The sequence below is a fragment of the Ascaphus truei genome, chromosome 4, assembly GCF_040206685.1.
Source record: "Ascaphus truei isolate aAscTru1 chromosome 4, aAscTru1.hap1, whole genome shotgun sequence".
NCBI classification, from domain to species: Eukaryota; Metazoa; Chordata; class Amphibia; order Anura; family Ascaphidae; genus Ascaphus; species Ascaphus truei.
The window spans coordinates 91784420-91803010 of NC_134486.1; the positions used below are offsets into that span (position 1 = coordinate 91784420).

The 18591-nt window shown below is 44.7% G+C and overlaps 1 long non-coding RNA gene across 2 annotated transcripts in view; it reads right to left on the bottom strand.

Annotated features, from left to right (window-relative positions):
- Positions 1-580: 580 nt before the first annotated feature.
- Positions 581-18591, bottom strand: part of LOC142491963 (uncharacterized) — a 91189-nt gene continuing 73178 nt past the window's right edge. Inside the window, exons 2-4 of one of the 2 annotated variants that reach the window (XR_012800618.1) lie at positions 6804-6907; positions 3071-3366; positions 581-646 (exon numbers count right to left, since the gene is read on the bottom strand). This is a non-coding gene — a long non-coding RNA (uncharacterized LOC142491963). Of the gene's footprint in view, positions 647-2050; positions 3367-6803; positions 6908-18591 lie in introns of those variants that run through there. The other variant, XR_012800617.1, reaches the window with a different exon arrangement.

Here is an 18591-nt window from a genome sequence, read left to right on the forward strand (position 1 = left end):
GGGGTGAATGTGAGAAATGATTTCTATCTCTGATTCCACCAGACACTTGAATGCTGAGAAGTCGATTCTAACTCTTATCCCACTTCTCAAGGCTGTACGCACCCTCCCTTCTTCTGCAGCTGGGCTGGCCAGGGCTGGTATCAACAAAATTTGCTGAGAGCGAAAACATTCTTTCAGACACGAGCTGTGCTTTCATTTCATGCTTCCATGCAGACAAACATCAAAATGGATGACACACAGGGACAAGAACACATCAAAATGGATGACAGACAGGGACAAGAACACATAAAAACGGCTGTGAACAAAATGGATGCAAAATGGCACTGAGAACAAAATTGCTGATTAGATCCTAGTGCTATTTACCTGAGAACCCCCTATGTCACTTTCTAAATCCCCCCCTTTTTATTCTTAAATCATTCCTTTTGAGAATTACTGGTATGATGTTAGTCCAGAGACACATAGGGAGACACACATTGTATTTTGGGGTTCTCCATCATCTAATAGTGCTTGTTGTATACGCCAGAGGAAAAGGGCACCTACTCTTTACTGTCATAGTCTTGTATAGCTCTGCAGCCAGAATGCCATCCCGAGTTAGATCGCTGCCATTGGTTAACTTCTTTCTTTGGGGGACTGCTGCTGTTAGAATCTGCAAAAAGTGGCATCAGATTGGAAGTAGGGTTAGCACATTTGTGGATCATACTTTTGCAGCAAGTGACACACACATATATGACAACAAGTACCACTAACAAACACAGCAAGGCATTCAACAGTTTTGCTCCAAGTGATCCAAGCCATCCACCAAGCCCCAAAGGATCCCATTCACTATCGCCTCCTTTTCTAAGTCTTTCTTGAATCTCTCCTATTTTGTCTAGTTCATGCTGCACCTTGCCACTCTGATCTTGGAACATAGGTTATGTGGTATATTGATGCATCACCACAGTAAGCTCACCAAAGCATAAGTCTCATTGAATGAATCCAGAATCCAGGAACAATAACATAATGACAGGAATGATCTTCCCAGGGTGAAATAGGGACTAGTGGTGCCCCCACAGCTGCCACAGTATATGGTCTCCAATACACATTCATTCACCACTGGGGTATGGTATGAAACAGTGCAGCAATAGAAAGGTAACAACAGAGTGGCTAGTGCCCTTTACCTGACTAGTTGTGTTCCAGGTGAGTGGATTCCTCGGCGTACAATCCTTGGAAGGAAGATCCAGGTACGTAGAAGAGAGAAGGAGCACAGCGTACAGCATTCAAAATGCAAAAATAAGGGCAACTCCAGGCAAAGGAGAAAATATATATTATCCTTTATTGATCAGCTTTGTAATAGTAATAGTTGGTGCGTGATTCTATACTATTGCAAAGCTGATCAATAAAGGATAATATATATTTTTCTCCTTTGCCTGGAGTTGCCCTTATTTTTGCATTCTGGCTGCTGTGAGCTGTGCTCCTTCTCTCTTCTACGTATCTGATCTTGGATAAAAACACAACATTATTCTTTAATTAGGACACATATGCCTCCTTTTGAGGCTAAAACATAGATTAAGGCCATTCTATTTTGTAGGGCCATAAGCCAAATTTGAACCTGCTCTTGGTTTAGTGATGCAATGGCTGTGGTTGTATGTTTGAGAACATTATCTAGTACATCTGCAAGTACATTGAGCCTGTCATATAGCATCCCAACTCCCACATTTGGAAATAAACTAACCCAAAACTGTTCTTTCCATAAATCCCTTTTAAGTCCTGAAGTATTGGGTGTTTCTCTCTTGTTTATGAGACACCCTGTAGGTAATTCTTGCGTTATAGTAAAAGCAGGGACCACTTTTTCTAAATAACAAGTCCCTATACAGACAAGACCACGAGTATTCTAAAGCTTGCCTTAAACTAGCCCGGTTACATTCTGGGTATGTGCTGGGTGTAATCAGGCTAGTTTAAGGCAAGTTTAAGGCATTTCTGCATTGACTAATGACCCATAGGATTAACACAGCAGGGGTCCCTGGCAGTCCCATTCAGTTTGAATGGGACTGCCAGGGACCCCTGTTGTTAGTCTGATGGGCCATTAATCAATGCAGAAATTGTGGGTCTACTTTAAGTCAAGTCTAAGGCATGTATCCAGCATGTACCTGGGTGTACCTGGGTCTTTTTGGCGATTGCCACTGGTTTGTGCTAGAATAGTCGCAGTCTCTGCTGTACATTTACAAGGTAATACTCTATATGCCCATTTTCCACAGAGCTAATAGACTCCACAGGGTAGACTAAAATTTCAACATCCGCGAAAAATTGTATCTGCTGATAAAGATGTGTTCTTGGCTATATATCTTGTGGCTGCCTTTTGTATTGCTCTATATTGTGTCAGATTTAGTGTACTGTTATCTATGCATTTGTACCAATAGGAAATCGACCCTTGTTCTTTATTTACACGTATTCCTAGTTGGAAACAAGTATCATCAGTAGGAGGGAGCACTTGACCTATGGGGACATTGCCGGTATTGCTGCTTATGTAACAACCCCCAATTGGGATTGTATTCATCAAGTGTACTCTATTATAATTTTTTGGAGAATTTTCCATTCAACATTTCAGGAAATTGTGGCATTGCATTAACTGCAGGTGTTAACTCTTCATGAGTATAAGGATTCCAATCCAGAGTGACTCCTGGTTATGAGGCACATACCCACATACCCAGCAGGCTTCTTTGCTACATGCACTGTTCTGCATGTATCCACAAATGTATTGTCTCTTTCCCACGGGGTTAAATGTAGGTCTCGCCTATCTCGGAGTGAAACGGTGGATTTAGTGATGTTGGTGAATGAGATGGTGTTAACTGTAGTGTTACCTGGGAAATGGTGATAAGTATCTGCGACATATAAGGACCACAGAAAAATCAGTATTATTGACAAGGCTCCACAGAGTATTCCCACTTCAATTTTGTCATCTCTCTGCGGCGATACTTTCAAAGGTCCAATGGTGCATACATCCTAAATTCTAACTTAAACACACTCTAAAGAATAAAAAAATACTATTGAGTCCTGAAAGAAAGAAAATTGTTTGGATAAGACCGGGCCTTACTTGGAGTCTAATTCCCTCGGGGGTTAACGGTAAGGGATTTATTTTGCCCTTCAAAATGTTAACTTGAAGTGGCGTTGGGTGGTGCTGGGACGAGCTTCACATGCGTAACGTGGATCCAGGAAGAGATCTCTGCCACTTTAAGTGCTGTATTGGTGGTGAGTAGTACTTGAAATGGGCTTTTCCATCTGGGCTGAAGAGCGTTCTTGCATAGAAAATGCTTGCCCATTACTCAATCGCCTTCCTTGAGATGTTGCTGCATTGTGTTCTCCTTGGTGGACTGTACCGCTTGCTTGTGCCTGTGTGTGGAGAGACTTAAAAGATTTAATTAATCTTACACAAAAAACACTAATTAAGTCATCAGGGAGAGCATGATCATGCAACATTAATGCAAATGTGCTGGCACTAACCATTGACCTACCCGTTATAATTTAATGTTGGGTTAATTTGGTTTTGCCTTGGAGTGCTCCTGATTAACATAAGCGCCAATGGTAATGCATCTGTCCATTGCAATTTTGTGTCAGCACAAATTTTGCTGATTTTGTTCTTTAGGACCGCATTAGTCCTCTCCACTTTCTCTGCACTGATGATGGTATGGGCAATGTAAATGATAGATAATACCTAGAACCTTCGCCAGATCCTGGACTATAGCGCAGTGAAATGTGTGCCTTAGTCTGAAAAAATATGCTGAGGTATTCCATATCTGGTTATGAACTCATGTAGTAACATTTTAGCCATTGAGTGTGCATCCACGTGCTGAAAAGGGTATGCTTCAACCCACCCTGAGAACATGCAAACAACAACCAAAACATATTGATAGTGTAGGCTGTGTGGCATTTCAATTAAATCAATTTGTAAATTGCGACATGGACCCTGTGGGCACTTGATTTTACCTGAACCAGCAGGAACATGTTTACCAATGTTATGTAGCTGGCAGATGTGGCATGCAGAGCAAAAATCATTCACCCTAGGGTCAATGTGTGATGCAAACCAGTAATTTCTGATAGATAGCAGCATCCCCCCTCCATGAATGTGTGATAACCCATGGGCCATACAAATAATATAAGGCTCAGAGGGAGGTAAAACTGGTTTGTCATCTGAGCAATACCAAAATTCCCCTTTGTGTTGATAACATTTGCTTGTCCAGTCCTGGACAACCTCTCTGGCTTGCTGTTCATAAAAGGAGGATAAATCAAGTGGTATGGTAAGGGTTTTGTCTGGATCAGTAGGTGTAGTGATAACATATGCCTGGAAATCCGGCTGTCCGGCAGCTTGTTTAGCAGTGGAATTAGCGAAAGCATTGCTCTGTGATATTGTGTCCTTTCTGTTGGTGTATGCTGCTAACTTTATAACTGCTATAAATTTAGGAAGTAGCAGTGCACCTAGCAGATTCCTTATATGTTCAGCATTATGAATTGGTGAACCTGCTGCTGTAAGAAAAACCCTGAAACCTTGGGTAGGAGATTTGTATTAAAACTTCAGGCTGGAGAGAAATATAATCTGATATCAAACTATTTGTTACATTTCTCTAACAGGTACCAGTAACATGCAAAATAAAATCTGGTTTGCTGAGAGGGATTCAAAATGGGGCACCTTTGGAGAGGAAAAATTGTCAAAAGTTATCAAATACATCACATATTCAGTTAAATTTATAGTAGACATATGCTTTTGTATAGGACCCCACACAAATTTCCTGTACTGTAATATCTTTGTGAAGCGCCGAGTACGTAAGCGGACAGTGCTATACAGATAAAGACACTCAGCATTATTCTATTTGATTAAAAAAATAATTTCAGAGCTTTCTCATCCGGGCGCACAGCCAGCCTGGGTGTTGCACCAAATATCCTTGGAGCAGCTGATAATGGTTTTCAGTATTCCAAATAATATTAACTGCTGGTTTTGTAAAATACACTGTTACATGTTGGCAGCTCAAAGTGTAAAAATGGAACTTCTTCCACAGCCCAATGCAGACTCAATTTTTCATGGCATCCCAAAAATAAAAACAACGGGACATTATAAGGGGCAGATACATTCTAGACATATAGTTTGGACAGTTTATTTGTTACTTTTACCAGCATTTTTTTTTTTTAAATATTCCCAAACATATCCTAATCAGAACAAATAAAATTGAATGTATTTATTGGTTACGTACAGACAAAGAGCACAATAAACAAGCATAATTTCACACTTCTCTCATAAACACATCTTTCTGGCTTATCCTAATAATAAGAAAACAACAGTTTGATACTGCAAACTAAGTTAAAACGTGTCCTTCTCTTTGCCCATTCAATAACTAACCTGCTTTTGAACCTAATTAGAAGCTACTAAGCTAGTTAACTTTGTTCTGTGCACATTGTTTAAGATGGAGGAGGGGGCTGCTTTTCTAATTCTTTCTCTCTCGTGGACATTTGAGCAGAAGGAAAAGAATATCTCCTGGTTTCAAAAACGTATCCGCCTGGCAAGAACGAATAAAGTTTTAAATGATATCTGTAACATGGGCTGGGCTGATTTGTAAAAATGGTAAAGATCAAATGATCTTTCCGCAAATGCTCATTCTTTTGTCTTTTGTCCTTCTTTCTCACTCTCTTACGGACACTAAAACTCTCCTTTGTCCAGTGTTGATCACTTCGTATTATAATGGGTGTAGACCTTTAAAAATTTAATATCATCATCGTGATCAATTAATAATAATCTTATTTTTGTAAGCACTTGAAAGTTCCTGGATGGTGATTTGTTTACATGTGATAAGCTGGTGTTAGCATGATTCAACTCGCACACAGGGAAATGATTCAGGTACAATTCATAAGGTGTTCAGATCCATTTTTACAGCTTTTGTCAAGGGCACAACAATTTAATTCACGGCAGCGAGACTTGAGTTTTTATCAGGACGTGACATAACCACTTATTGCTGTGGGGAAATGGAAGTTAAGGCTTATTCTTCCATACGTGACTCTACAGTGTTGATTAGCCGGACGATGCCATGCTTAACCTCAGACACAAAGCTTCATGAAATCCAAAGATTTAAACTGCCACGAACCCACAGGTATTACTGAAGGTTAGAATGTTCCACTATGAGCCCTTGCGTTCGCATTCTTACGAATAAGAAAAACGGTGCAGCTGCCCATAGGTTCACACTTCCTCCCAAAGTAATTTATTGCAAACAAACCCATTTTAACATATTTCACCTAACAACCTAACACAACATTTTGGGGGGAAAACTAATAAGTGTATTGCGCAAACAATTAATAGTTGTACAATTAAATGTGCATTACAATAATGAAACTTAATTGATCATGTACACTTCTGTGTTACCATAATCAAAACTAATTGATCATGTGCCATCTGCGTTACAGTAATCAAAAAAACTTGATTACATACAATTCTTGTGGTACAGTATGTTATTGACAAGACAGAGTAAATATACAATCAAGGACCTGTTGTGCTCAGAAAACAAATGGTGGACCAAAACCCATGTACAGTCTGAAGACAGTTCATTAATCACACAATCATATCTTCCCATCCAACAATACCAAAACTTTAGGGGGACTCTTACTTTAGTCCTAATAAACATTAAACTCTTATACTTTAAAATGGACACAGTAACAGATTTAAATGAATAAACTCAATTGCAACTGTAGGAAACCCCGTCACTCAGATAGGTCACCCTTCAAGACCGAGCTCTCTACAGATCACTCAAGCAATTAACCGTAGGCTTTTTTGCAAAAAGGTGCCATACCTTGATTCATATGAGCTCAGGTTTGAGTGATTGAGTGACCTAGGAGTCCACCCATCCAGGTGCCCGCTTCTGAGGTATTGGAGTCCCTATTTGGAATGTGCCATCTGTGAAAGCGTGAATAAAAAATACAAGTTAGGATTCAATTATAACAGAATAATGAGTGAGTTTACAGGTGCACACTGGAGACAGCTTATAGACAAAGCTCTCTGCCAGATATACGATATACAGCATATTTATACCCTAATACTAACGCTCACACCCCTTTATGAGTTGACTTGTACGTCAGAGAAAATATCTAAAGATTATATGAAAAACCAATGAATATGAGAACAGCTAAAAATCCTTATGCAAGCTCGTAAACTTTCCCCTACATTACACATCTGGGTGTTTGTGTATTCTGTAAGGGGATGAAGGTGAGAAATGATTTCTATCTCTGATTCCACCAGACACTTTAATGTTGAGAAGTCGATTCTAACTCTGATCCCACTTCTCAAGTGTAACACCTGAATGCCCGCAGACCTAGCCAGTCCCCAATACTGAGGTGGGTAAGGGTATAACATGCACCCACAGCAGTGAGGGCGTGCCCGGAGTGTGGTATGATGCGTTGCCGGGCCTAGTGAGAAAGGTTTAACTTGATACTTGCTGTGTCCGGGATGCCAGAAGTCCGAGGGAAGAGATCCGAGAGCCGTAGGTTTGGGGCAGGAGAGAGCAGCGTAGTAAGGTCCAAAGCCGAGTCCAGGGAGTAGCGAGGTACACGAAGTCAATGAGAGCCAATATCAAATCCAAGGGTATCCAACGGGGGCAGGGACAGAACTAGAGCTGTAATACAGAAGAGAGCAAGGCATAGACGACCGAATAACCGAAGCCACAGAGAACTATGCAGAGCGAGGAAGGAGAGGGCAGACTGGGGTTATATATGCAGGAGGACCTATGAGAGCAAGAGGTGGAGCGGAGGCCCGTCTGAGCAAGCCCAGGGATAGGTTCAGGTGCCCAGAGTGGGAGTCAGCCAGGTGAGTGGTGGTGACAGCCTGTAGCTGATGGGAGGCAAAGCCAGTGGTGCGGGAGGACATCAAAGAGGATCGGGTACGCGCGCGCCCTGTAAGGTTCCTGTGCGCGTGCCCCGGCCGCATGTGGGAGGATGCGGCATGCGCCGCAGAGGAGCGGCATGGCGTTTGACCGGAGGAGGTAAGGAGCAGACGGGGAGGGGGTCTTGGATGAGCGGCCACACTGGGAGCCTGGGTGACGGAGACCCGCTGAGAGGCGCGTGTCCCCCGATCCCTTACAGTACCCCCCCCTTGAGGATCGGACGCCAGACGATCCTCCCAAGGTTTGTGAGGAAATTTCCGACGAAATTGTGTAAGAAGAGCTGGGGCATGAATTTGATGACAAGGTACCCAGGAACGTTCCTCTGGACCATATCCCTTCCAATGAACGAGGAACTGAAGTTTGTCCCTAGAAAAACGTGAATCGAGAATGGAGTGAACCTCAAATTCTTTTTTCCCTTGTATTACGATGGGGTTGGGTCTATGAGAATGGTCCGGAAAATGTACATTCTGAACGAAGGGTTTCAGAAGGGAAACGTGGAACACTGAGGGAATCCTCATGGTGGGAGGTAGCGAAAGTCGATAGGCTACTGGATTGATCCGTTCGAGGACCTTGAAGGGACCCAAGAATCTGGGCGCCAGCTTCTGAGAAGGAGTTTTAAGTTTAATATTTTTTGAAGAAAGCCAGACTCTGTCTCCAGGTTTGTACTCCGGAGCCACCTGACGTCACCGATCTGCTTGAGCCTTTTGTTTTTGGACGGCCCCTTGCAAGGCTTTTTGAATCTTTTTCCAGGAGTCTTATAGATTAAAACCTTGGATATCTGCTGCAGGTACACCAGAGGGCAGGGAGGAAAGAGGTAGGCTGCTGGGATGGAGCCCAAAATTAATGAAGAAAGGCGACTCTTGCGTGGATTCATTCTTCAACGAATTAATTACGAACTTCGCCCAGAGTAGTAGGTCCACCCAGTTGTCTTGAGATTCTGACACAAAGCATCTGAGATACTGCTCCAATGTCTGATTCATTCTCTCCATCTGGCCATTGGTCTGTGGGTGGTAACCCAAGGAGAAGAGGAGGGATATGCCAAGTCTCTGAGAGAATGCTCACCAAAACTTAGAAATTAATTGAGTACCCCTGTCTGAGACAATAGTGAGTGGAAAGCCGTGTAGCCTGAAAATTTCTTTAAAAAAGATGTCAGCCAAGGTAGCTGAATTGGGGAGACCCTTGAGGGGTACAAAGTGTGTGTGCTTGGAAAATCTGTCCACTACTACAAGGATCGTATTCATCCCCTTAGAAGGAGGAAGTTCCACAATAAAGTCCATGGAAATATGCTTCCAAGGCCGTTCCGGAATAGGAAGGGGAAGGAGAAGACCGGATGGCTTGTGTCGGGCGGACTTGCTCTGAGCACAGACTGGACAAGCTCTGATGAAATAAAAAATGTCTTTGCTCATATTAGGCCACCAAAAGGTCCGTTTAATAAGATCCACTGTCCTCTTGAAGCCAGGATGACCAGCTGATCTGGAAGAATGCCCCCACTCCAAGATCTTGTGGCGAAAACGTGGAGCAGCGTACAGACGTCCTTCTGGCACCTTTAATCTCCTGGGAATATGAGCCTGGGCTTTGGTGATCTCATCCAGGATGTCGAAAGTATTGGCAGAAATAATGTATTTTGCAGGAAGAATAGCCTCTGTAGATTCGTTAGATCCTTCCTCTTTAGAGAACTGGTGAGAAAGTGCATCGGCCTTGATATTATTGGTACCCAGAATATCAGAAATCGTGTAATTGAAACGAGAAAAAAAAGTGCCCAACGTGCTTGATGGGATCCCAGACGACGAGCCCCCTCAATATACAATAAGTTTTTGTGATCGGTGAGAATTGATACTGGCTCTTTGGTACCCTCGAGGAGGTGTCTCCATTCTTGCAAGGCTAACTTGATAGCCAAAAGTTCATGGTTCCCGACATCATAATTTCTCTCGGCCGAAGAGAATTTTCTAGAAAAGAATCCACAAGGGTAGAGACTTTCTTGGGGTGAGGACCTTTGCGAGAGTACCGCCCCAGCTCCCACATCCGAAGCGTCAACCTCAAGGGTGAAAGGAAGAGACGTGTCCGGGTGACGAAGGATGGGGCAGAGACGAAAGCTTTTTTAAGAAACTCAAAGGCTTTGATGGCATCTGGAGACCATGCTGCTGGATCAGCCCCTTTTTTGGTGAGAGCGGTAATGGGTAGGGCGATAGTGGAGAAATTACGGATGAATTTCCGATAGTAGTTTGAAAACCCAAGGAAACGCTGGACGGCTTTTAAGGAGCTCGGCAACGGGCAATCTAGAACAGCCTTCAATTTCTCAGGATCCATGGTGAAGCCTTTGTCGGAAATTATATAGCCAAGGAAGGCTGTGGATGATCGGTGGAAGAGGCATTTTTCCATCTTCGCGTAGAGGCTATTGGCACGAAGTCGAGCGAGGACCACCCTGTTGTGACGAATGTGCTCCTCCAGGTTTTTGGAGAAAATGAGGATATCATCTAGGTATACGATGACGAAAACACCCAAAATGTCCCGGAAGATGTCATTCATAAATTCTTGGAAGACGGCTGGGGCATTGCAGAGGCCGAACGGCATCACTAGATATTCATAATGATCCGTACATGTGTTGAATGCAGTCTTCCACTCGTCACCCTCGCGTATTCGGATTAGATTGTAAGCTCCTCTCAGGTCGAGTTTGGAAAATATAGAGGCTCCTTGGAGTCGGTCAAAGAGTTCCGAAATTAGAGGAAGAGGATACGGGTTTTTAACCGTGATTTTGTTAAGCCCACGAAAGTCAATACAGGGTCTTAGGGAGACATCCTCCTTCTTCACGAAGAAGAAACTCGCCCCAGCCGGGGAAGTGGAATTCCGAATAAAACCTCTCTTGAGATTCTCTTGGATGTAAGTCGCCATAGCCTCGGTCTCGGACACGGAGAGGAGATACGACTTAGACTTGGGGAGTGTGGCTCCAGGAATTAATTCGATGGGGCAGTCGTATGAACGATGAGGTAGTAAGACTTCCACCTTAGTCTTGTTGAAGACATCCAAAAAATCACGGTATACCTCAGATATACAATCACGGTATACCTCTCATAGAGAGAGGAGGTTAAGAAGCGTCGAGACCAGCGAGCACGGTAACGGGAGGAATGACCGCCTCCTTCAATGTAGGACCCCACTGGATCGGTAATTCGTTTGTCCAATCGACACGTGGGTTGTGAAGCTGGAGCCACGGCAATCCCAAAATGACCTGGACAGTAGGTGAGTGGAAGACATCGAAGATGATGACCTCCGTATGACCATCCGCGGTGGTCAGGGTGAGAGGAACAGATTCCAATATTATAAATGCTGGTTGGAGCGGTCGACCGTCGATAGCCTCAAGACCGATGGGTGACTTCTTCTTGACTAACGTAATTTGATTGTTGCAAGCATAGTTGTGATCCAAGACGTTGACACCAGACCCGAAGTTAATGAAGGCTTCTAATGCTACCCGTACATTGGGACCCTTGAGAATTATGGGCAGAATAATTCTCTTCGGTAGCTCTTTGGGAGGAGAGGGGCAAGGAGAGATGGTACCCAGTAAAAGCCCCTCAACCTTTATTGGGCGTTCTCGTTTCCCGGTCGCAGGCGACAGTGACATAGTTGATGTTCCGGGGACCCACAGTAGAAGCAGAGACCCTCATTTCGGCGGCGTGTTCTCTCAGCGGTCCGGAGCTTCTGGCTACCGATCTGCATCGGTTCAGGAGCGTCCAATGCAGGAAGAGCCAAGGAAGGAGACCTAGGAGAAGCAGATGAGGGCAGCATAAAACGGGGACGCTGGCACTCCTGGCGTCTCTCTTGAATGCGCTGGTCCATCCGGATGCTGAGGGCAATAAGGTCCTCTAGAAATGAGGGACGAGCGTGAGCAGCCAGGTTATCCTTGAGGGATTTGGACAATCCCTGCCAATATGCCGCGGAAGGGCTTCATCATTCCACGAGTCTCTGCAGCGATGGTGCGGAACTCCACCGCATATCTTGCAGCCGACCTGCGACCCTGGGAGAGATGAAACAAGGAAGAAGCTGCAGTTTCCCTAAGCGTTGGCGTGACAAAGACCTGCTGGAACTCTCGCCGAAATCTTGGGTAGTCTTGTGTTATCTCAGCTCTGTGCTCCCAGAGAGATGAAGCCAAAGCGAGAGCATTGCCCGTCAGCAGGGCATAGACATAGGCCACCTTAGAGTGATCCGTGGGATACCGAGATGGGGACATCTCGAACTGGATGTCACATTGGTTAAAGAATCCCCGGCAAGTAAGGGGTCTCCGGCATACTGGTTGGGAGGTGGAAAACGTGACTCCGAGAGGCCCATAAGTACTGGGCAGGAGGGGACGGTGCAGCTGGCGAGTCCCGCAGGGAGAGGTTAGAAAGCTTCTGTGCCACGGCCGTGACTTGATCTCTTAAAAATTGCCAGTGATCCATGGATACACCTTGGCCCACCTCAGGGGGGTCTGCATTTGTTGGGTTCTGCATAATGTAATGCCTGAATGCCCGCAGACTTGGCCAGTCCCCAATACTGAGGTGGGTAAGGGTATAACAAGCACCCACAGCAGTGAGGGCGCACCCAGATTATGGTATGATGCATTGCCGGGCCTGGTGAAAAAGGGTTAACTTGATAATTGCTGTGTCCGGGGTGCCAGAAGTCCGAGGGTAGAGATCCGAGAGCCGTAGGTCAGGGGCAGGAGAGAGCAGCGTAGTAAGATCCAAAGCCGAGTCCAGGGAGTAGCAAGGTACACGAAGTTAACGAGAGCCAAGATCAAATCCAAGGGTATCCAACGGGGACAGGAACTAGAGCTGTAATACAGAAGAGAGCCAGGCATAGACGACCGAACAACCGAAGCTACAGAAGAACTATGCAGAGTGAGGAAGGAGAGGGCAGACTGGGGTTATATATGCAGGAGGACCAATGAGAGCAAGAGGTGGAGCGGAGGCCTGTCTGAGCAAGCCCAGGGATAGGTTCAGGTGCCCAGAGTGGGAGTCAGCCAGGTGAGTGGTGGAGACAGTCTGTAGCTGATGGGAGGAGGAGCCAGTGGTGCAGGAGGACGGCAAAGAGGATCGGGTGCGCGCGCCCTGTAAGGTTCCCGTGCGCGCACCCCAGCCGCGTGTGGGAGGATGCGGCATGCGCCACGGAGGAGCGGCATGGCGTCTGACCGGAGGAGGTAAGGAGCCGACGGGGAGGGGGTCTGGGACGAGCGGGTGCACTGGGAGCCTGGGTGACGGGGACCCGCTGAGAGGCACGTGTCCCCCGATCCCTTACATCAAGGCTATATGCACCCTCCCTTTTTCTGCAGCTGTGTTGGCCAGGGCTGGCATCAACAACATTTGCTGATAGCGAAAACATTCTTTCAGACCTGAGCTGTGCTTTCATTTCATGCTTCCATGCAGACAAACATCAAAATTGATGACACACTGGGACGAGAACACATCAAAATGGATGAAAGACAGGGACAAGAACACATCAAAATGTCTGTGAACAAAATGGCTGCAAAATAGCACTGACAACAAAATTGCTGCTTAGATCCCAGTGCTGTTTATTTGAGAACCCCCTATGTCACTTTCCCACTATGAATAAAAAACATATAATAGTGCAATATATAAAGACCGCTTGGATAGCAGGAAAGCTTGGCTCTTTAGAAATGCCTACTTACAACAGGTCAGATAACAAACAGCATTTTCTACACCACTGGTAGAGATGGGTCTTAATCTTCTAAACCAGGACAGGTTTTCAGCAGGGAGTATACTCAGATCCGCTCTCAGACAGGAGATAGTGCATGATGAATGTCATGCAAAACAAAGGCAGACCATGGTACAGATCGATATAAAATATGTATTGGAAAAAACAATAAAAACATAGGAATCGTACTCACAATAAGTACATTAGACATGTACACATAACGTTTTCTTTGAGGCAAGGAGGTGCCGGACCCGTGTGGTACAACTCAGCTGCTCTTCACCACTACTCGCATCAGACCGTGTGGAAGCTGGCGTCTGACGTCACATCCGGTACGGCGGTGACGACGTCCGGTCCGGTCGAGGAGCTTTGGGGGCAGGCAGTGAGGGAACTCGGCACTTCGGGAGCCTTCAGTTCAAAGGCAGCTGCAACGGTGACTGGCTCTACGCGTTTCGTTATCAATGACAACTTCCTCAGGAGCACAAATGAATATCCCTAGTGGGTTCTTACACAATATATATAGGGTGTACCCTTAATTAGTTCAATCAATCAATTATATACACACCGGTTCTCCGAATTTTAACGGACATAACTCAGTGGCCAAAAACGACGCAAACATGGTTTTATTTATTATATTTATAAAAAACTTAATATTCAAAAATAAAAATGTATAAAAAGATATATATAAAATAAGACAATACTTCTAAGGTCATGTATCTCATGATAAAGCGGGAGAGAAAAAAGAAGAATGAAAGTGTGTATTAGTATTAGCTCAGTTAAAATAATAAATACAAATACAATCTGCTAATAAAATAATTTAAAAAACTTAAATAAACAGATATCTCAGTATATAAAAGAAATCAAACAGGAACCTTATCCTATTGGAGTGGTCATAGTAAGGAGACCAATCTGAGCAAGGATGGTTATACAAGAAAAGGTGCCAATTCAAAGTCAGCATTGAGACCATTGGGTATTAAGGTGTTAAGTCTGTGTATCCAATACATCTCACGCTTACTCAGATCTATATCCCTATTACGGCCCCTCCAATGTTGCAACACATTTTCTATGTCAGTAAATTTTAAACCCTTAATATTTGAATTATGACATTTGGCGAAATGTTTAGAAACACTATGTGTCAGTATGCCTCTTCTAATATTACTTAGGTGTTCTAGAATACGTGTTCGGATTGCTCTTTTTGTTTTTCCCACGTATTTTAGTCCACACGGGCACTCTAATAGGTATATAACATACTCTGTATAGCAGTTAGTATATTGTTTAATTTGAAAATTTTCTTTACTCTTATTACACACAAAATTCTTTTTATCTGTTTGTTTGTGTTCGCATGCCTTGCATGTTGAACAACCAAAAAAAAACACAATGTTTTGAAAGAAACCTTTATTTTTTATATTTATTTTTTTCATAGCGCTGGGAGCAACAATGTTTTTTAAATTTGGGGCTTTTTTAAAGAATATTTTAGGATGTTCTGGAAGAGAGCTATGTAGAATTGAGTCTCGTTTTAAAACATGCCAGTGCTTTCGAATGATTTTTGTAATATTATTAGATTCTTTATTAAAAGTAGTCAGAAAAGCTGTGTCGAATTGATTTTTGTTATTTTTTATTAGTGTTGCATCTTTGGGATCCAAGAGATCTTCTCTATTTAATGTTTTAGCTTTATTAAATGCTATATCTAGAACATCTTGCTTGTAATTTTTTTGAATAAAACGTGACTCAAGTGTTTTACACTGTTCCTTAAAGACTGTTTCTTCTGTACAATTTCTCCGCATTCTTCTATATTGGCTGTAGGGCACATTATCCATCCACTGATGGTGATGGCAACTAGAACGTAGGATGTAGTTGTTGCTATCTACATTTTTGAAATAAGATTTTGTTTTGAGATGCCCCTCTTCAACATATATTACTAGATCTAAGTAATTTATAGATGTTTTACTTGTATTTGAAGTGAATTTTAGGTTCATCGTATTATTGTTTAGATCCGCAATATATTGATCTAGGTCAGCTTGTTCACCTTGCCAAATCATAATGATATCATCAATGTAGCGCCGCCATAGGACAACAACCCCCCCCCCCCCACAGCATGCCATTGGGCCAGATGTTATTTTCCTCCCAAAAACCCATAAAAAGGTTTGCATAACTGGGGGCGAATCTTGATCCCATGACGGTGCCACATTTCTGAATATAAAAAGTGTCCTCAAATAGGAAATAATTTTTGTCCAAAATAAATGCTATACTATCCAGGATAAATTCTGCCTGTGAAGCATGTAAATCTGTATCATTATCTAAGTAATATTTTACAGCTTCACATCCTAGCTTATGTACAATGGATGTATACAAAGAAGATACGTCTATAGTTGTTAGAATATAGTCTTCTTTCCATATAACTTTGTCTAATAAATGCTCATTCGATCTAATGGTATCCCTGATTAATCAACATAAGAAAAAATCAAATTGATTGATGAAGAAGTCACTATAATAGAAGAAAAACTAGCACACCTAGAAGATACAGCAGAGTTTAAGATCAAAGATCGTGAATTAAAGAGGAAAATAGATGTAACGGGTGTTCCCTCTGGCCTGACCCACCCAATCTCATATTGGCCCGTGTAGTCTAACCAGTCCCCCATTACAAGGCGTGTGTGGTGGTGCACCTGCAAGTAACAGGACTCTTGAGTCTCCCGCTTGGTGTTATTAGGGGATGTCATCAGGACAGGTAGCTGAGGTAGTGGGTACGAGTCCAACTTACTTCATGTGCAGCGCCTCCACCTCATCAGGATCTGTGCTTCCGCAGGGAGATGGTCCTGGTGAGGAACTCCTTCTTGGTGCCATCCACTGTTGAGTAATCTCACACTCACACAGTGGGGTTCTTTTTCTCAAGGACATCTTTATTGCATACAGGGATGTAGCAGACTGCCCCATGCAGCTGCCAGCTCTAGCCGCACATCTCTCCGTGATGTCCCTTTGCCAGGTACGCCCTCCCGAACTGAAGTGGAATTCCCTTTCTCCTAGGGAGATCACCGCTGTGCCAGGTCCCTGGACACAGTGTGGCATAGACAAACTTAATCTATCACTCTGCTGCCGCTAGTTACTGCACTAGGGTCACAAAAGTGTTACTTCCTCTCGGTACCTTCGGGTTACTATTTCTTCACCAACAACAACACTAACTGTCAGTGTTGTGCCCTTTATACTCCAGGGGGCAGGCGCATCTCTGAGGTCACTATCCAGGGACTCAGAGCATACAGCCACTCCCTTCCTTACACAGGGCACCACACAAGGGTGTGAGGGAAAACCTCCATAACGCCCGTTGGCAGACCTGTATTTACCAGGACTTACTGCCAACAGGGAAGATGTATGCAGTCATTATTATGCATGGCTACATACTCCCCCTGGTTAATACCCACCGTCCCGGCTGGGACCTAAATTTGGTGTACCTTGCGCCAGGAAACACTGCAAAAGAACACACAAATAACATAGCAAACATCATTGCATGGACATAATAATGTAAGCCCAATACACTCACTGACCAGCAGGGAGCGTTAAAGAAAACAACAGACCACTCTATTGGAGACTCAATAATAATGCCGAGGATCTGGCTTCTTCACCTCTCGCCCCGCGGCATCATGTACAGTCACGCTGTATTCTCTGGGTACTCCTCGCTCATTGCAGTATACTACCTTATGCATATATACACTGCGCCCTATCTTCCATACCCTCATCAGTTGAGCTACCCTCTGCTCAGCCTGTATCCCTTTTATGGCTCCCCCTCTCTCCACGATATAATACTGTATATCAGTTTTGAGCCATCTCTCCCTATTCTCCTCTATCTCTCACATTAGAGGTTCAGGGACGTAAGGGTAATCAAGCCCATGGGACTTCCTATACTTCGCCGCAATAGCCCGTTCAGCTCGACACGACCTGGTCAAGCCACCTTGCCCAGCCGCTCCGGGCAACACCCATGACAGGGGCTCATCCGTTTCTACCGGATCATCCAACCCTGCGGACCCCTTAGGTATAACAAGGCCTGCCTGGATTCGATCCCACCTTACCCTTAGGGCCCTAAGGTATGACTCGTCGTCAAAGTCACCGGCAGCCCACCAGTGATCAACCACCCCCTCCCTCTCTAAAATAAAGCGGGTGCGGTCGAACCATGATACATACCCCTCGTACAATGGGGCCCACCACCTAGTCTCCTTCCGTTCCTCGGAGCTAGGATCTGTACTCTCTTCTATGGACTCCTCATCAGGCCCACCAGAAGACACCCCAGATGTACCCTCAGATCTCTCATTAACTCTTTTATACTGAGAGGTGTTTCGTACTGTGATACTAAGCCCACTAGGACAATCGCTAGATACAGACACTTGCCTAGACATACTCCCTCCTCCCTCCGACCCATCATCCGACGTACCCAAGTCCAGGCTTCCAGTCCAATCACCGGAAGGACCCCGTGACTCCCCGGACAACCCTAAGCTGGAACTGGACCCAAATAAAATAGTGACGGGTACAGGGGCTTTAACTAGGGCCTTGGGGCTAACTTTGGGTGTGGATGGGGTTTGGGGACGGGACCGAACAGTAGGTACTGACAGGGTTTCGACCTGCTCTCCAGCGATACCTGTCTTGACGTCGCCACAAAGTCCATCTTTATGCTCAACAGCGGAGCTTCTGGGGTTGCAGTTCAAACGTCCGTTCCCCCTGGTAGTAGGGGATCGTTTCCCGCTGCTTGACCTCAGAGGCGGCACCATCTCCCACTCGGGGCCTCCCTGGTCCGCCTGCATCACTTCCGCACACGCACGTGCTGCGACGCCATCTTGGGATGGATCCCCAATCGAGATCTCTTCCTCCACCATGACATCCGGCAACGCCCGTCTGCTGCGCGATCCAGTCTGGCTCTGGACTCGCTTCTCCGGCTCTTCCTCCCCTCGGTTCTGCAACAGGCACTGTGTCTTAGCACCTCGCAGGGTCGGGGTTGATCGACCCGCATCCGATCCACTAGTCACCACGGCAGTGGGACTCCGGC